Genomic DNA, 3,955 nt, shown 5'->3' on the forward strand with positions numbered 1-3,955 from the left:
CACTCCAGATTTCTGAATTCTCTCCCCATTTAGAAAATAGTCTATGCCTCTATTCTTCCTACCAAAGTGCATGACCTCACACTTCCCCAAGTTGTATTCCATCTGCTACTTCTTTGCCCATTCTCCTAACCTGTCTAAAGCCTTGGCTGCAGTATCGGCTCTAACGCAGGGACACAGGCTCTGTGACCACCAACAGCTCACAGATTTCACACTGAGAATCACACATTGAAAATAATTCATTTTATTTTTTTCCCTGTTTCGTTATGTTTGATTTTCAGTTTTGATTTTTCTCTCCGATCTGTTGAGCTGGGTGTGAGTGAGGTACATCAGCAGAGTCAGACAGACAGAAGTTCTCTGGATAAATATATGTGAACTATAAGCAAGTGGCCGGGGCTGCTTGCGGTGCTGTACAATTAGTGAGGGGTGGGGCGGATTTAAACCAGTTTCAAGAGACACGCGGTAAAGTATAAACATCTCCGCCATGTGAGGAAATGTGTTTCACCAGCTTTACCCAGTGCTGGAACATTTCATCCTCAAACCTTGGGTCCACACCGATCAGTTGGAGGTAAAAGGATTGATGTGTTGCCAGCTTGAGCCGCAGTCTGTGATTCTTCTCATCATAGATTGAAATTTTTGTTAACTTTAGAGGAAAGAGCCTGAGAACCAAAGACAAAACCCACAGGGATTTAATAATTGTTAGGAAACTGTATCCCCGTGATTTTATGAAGAAATATAATCTCCATTCCGAGCCCCGTGTTACTCTGGTACATCTATACTATTCTATAATATTCTATACTATACTGTTCTATACTATACTATTCTACTATACCATTCTATTCTATACTATAATATACTGTATTATTCTATACCATGCTATACTGTTCTATATTATTCTATACTATACTATTCTGTACTATATTATATACTATTCTGTTCTATACTATTCTATATATTATTCTATACTGTACTATTATATTCTATATTATTCTATGCTATACTATATTCTGTACTATATTATTCTATACTATACTATTCTATACTATACTATACTATTCTCCTCTCCTGCACTGAAGTCGCTGGGCACAATTTCGTAGTCACTGACTTGTCTCCAGTATTTAATCTCAGTCCTCTCTGATTTGTGCAATTAAACAATTTATATGAGTCAAGTATTTGCTTTCTGGTGACATCACTGATAGGTCATGTCTGCTCTCTGCAAGAGTGTATCAGCTCGAATGGTTACGACACAGAAGGAAGCCATTTAGCCCATCATGTCTGTGCCAGCTCTCTGCAAGAGTAACTCGGCTAGTCCCGCTCCCTGCCCTTTCCCTGCAGCCCAGCAATTTTTCCCTCTTCAGCTGCTTATCCAATTCCCTTTTGAAAGCCACAATTAAAAATGCCTCCACCACATCCAGATCCTAACCACTCGCTGAATTAAAAAAAAAGTTTTCCAAATGGCATCTGTGATTCTAATCCTTGTCTCCAATGGGATTGGAGAACAGATCTCGGGAATCAGGAACCCTGGGTGATTTAATTCTCTCTCAGGCTCCTCCACTGAATTCAGCAAACTCAATCCTGTGAGCACCCTCAATACCAGGCCAAGCCGTGATAACTGAGAACAAAGGATGAGTTTAACAAAATCCAGTGCAAGACTGGGACCATTCCCCATGGCCTTCAGCCTCATTGCCACTGACCTAGCTGCAAAAGCTTAGGCAAATTGGCCCCGCCTTTTTAACCATCAGTGTCCCGGTGATATTTCCATTCCTTGCATTTTCGAAATGAGATCCTCAATGCATATAAGATAATGATATACTATAATTATATAATGATATACTATAATATGTTATAATGATATATTATAATATATTATAATGATATACTATGATATATTATAATATGTTATAATGATATATTATAATATATTATAATGATATACTATGATATATTATAATATATCATTATAACATTATAATATATCATAGTATATCATTATAATATATTATAATATATTATAATGATATACTATAATGATATATTATAATATATTATAATGATATGTTATAATGGTATATTATAATATATTATAATGATATGTTATAATGATATACTATATTATAATTACACCTAGACAATAGGAACATGAACCCTTCAATGACCTAAAACGAGAACAAACTGTTTTGCTGATTAAAATCTTAAAGTGAGGCCTTACTTACATTAAATTATATTTATTATAAATTGAATTTTGGAAAACATTTTATGACTGGAAACTTTTGTTGCAAAAGACAATATAAAAGTAAATGGACTAGTCAGACTGACCAATCAGCTTCGAGCATCTTACCTGAGGAGCTGTAAAGGGGTAAAGGTGCCACAGTGGAAGCGGGACTCGGGGCTGAGGGTTTCCCGCGGGTTTCTGTTGAATATCTGCAGCTGCAGCTGTTTTTGTCTGTCGCTGGGTTGGGCAATGAGTAAAACATCTGGGATATAAAGTGTGGGGTCGGTGGAGGAAACACCTATCGTTACCATGGTAACTCGATGATGGATGTCACTCACATGTCCCTTCTTACTAACCTGCCATTAAAGAGAGATTTGCATTGATATATTCAGAAATATTTCAAAACGCCTCACATCAGATAAATACTTTGAATCTAATTGCGGCTTGTTATTTAATTTTTAAAGAGTCAAATCCCACAATCAGTTTGAATTTGTAATGGATGGGACGACAATGACTTTAGAAGGAGGAAGGAGATTGTTGAAAAATATAAAAAGGAATTAAAGACAAAAGATGTCACCCGTGTGTGAATCTATTTGTGACCTATTACATCTGTCATTCTAATAAATAGTTAGTAATCTGAACATTCTCACAGATTATAAACAGAGGAATTCGGAAACTCAGTCTGCTGACTGGAGCATTTGATACATGTAGATCCTGTTCTAATGCCCAGCACGTATCGCACAGCAAATTTCCAGAACACGCCCCTGCTCTGCTGGGAATAACTGTTACGGGATCTTCTACATCCACCTGATAAGTCAGACGGCCCCTGCGACACTCCTCAGTTCTGCACTGGGTAGTGTCAACATGACTGATGCACTCAAGTCTCTAGAGTGGGGTTTGAACCCACAAACTCCTGACTCAGACTTAGTGTTACCACCTAAGCCGATATTGACACGTTACAGCTATGAGCAACATTGAGAGTGCAGTTTGCCGAATTACCTGCTCTCTGCCTTCAAACTTGGCAGGTGGCCGGTATTCTGGGGTTTGATTCTTCACCAGTGATTCCCAATGAGAAAAAAAACGACTACTTATTGAAAGGGAAAAAGGAACTCTCAGAACAAAAACAGAAAGTACAGAAAACACTCAGTCTGTGAGGCAGCAGCTGTGGAGAGAGAGGGGTCAGTTCCCGTTAGACTGCATTCTTTGAGTAACATTGATGTTTTTTTTTTACTTCACCTGTATAAAGTTACTTTCAAAGACAGGCGCAGTTTTAAAGAGTGAGTAATCTCCATTATACAGGTGTTGCTGCATTTCTCCCGCACACGAGGTGGGCACGGCTCCAATATCCTCCAGAAGGTTATAAAACAAATAGGATCTGATATCGAGGGTGACCTTTTCAGAACTTGACAAAAAAGGAAATTAATATAAAGAATATCCAGTATTAATTGCTGCAAATGTATGTTTAATGTAGGTCAGAAACATGACATTTTCCCAAACTAACCCTCGTTTGTCTTTGTGAGTATCTTTGATCCAATTCGAGATAATCCGAATTTACAATATAAACCATGTGTCTCTCAAAAGCTGTCAAGACCCAAACCTCCAGATCCAAAATTAACCCTAAACTCACCCTAAACTAACCAGAGAGCCAGAGTATAATCCGCCCTAAACTAACCAGGGTCCCAGGAAGATATACTCACTGGTTCTGCACTCACCCAAACTAACCAGGATCCCGCGGGATACACCCGC

At 38.2% G+C, this 3,955-nt stretch overlaps 1 long non-coding RNA gene across 1 annotated transcript; it reads right to left on the minus strand.

Moving 5' to 3' along the window:
* Window positions 1-291: 291 nt before the first annotated feature.
* Window positions 292-3,519, minus strand: LOC144669529 (uncharacterized). The gene is made up of 3 exons (XR_013573681.1): window positions 3,446-3,519; window positions 2,336-2,565; window positions 292-656 (listed from the first exon to the last, which is right to left on the minus strand). It is a non-coding gene; the product is annotated as an uncharacterized LOC144669529 (long non-coding RNA).
* Window positions 3,520-3,955: the final 436 nt, after the last annotated feature.

Source organism: Cetorhinus maximus, chromosome 29, assembly GCF_964194155.1.
Source record: "Cetorhinus maximus chromosome 29, sCetMax3.hap1.1, whole genome shotgun sequence".
Taxonomy (NCBI): Eukaryota; Metazoa; Chordata; class Chondrichthyes; order Lamniformes; family Cetorhinidae; genus Cetorhinus; species Cetorhinus maximus.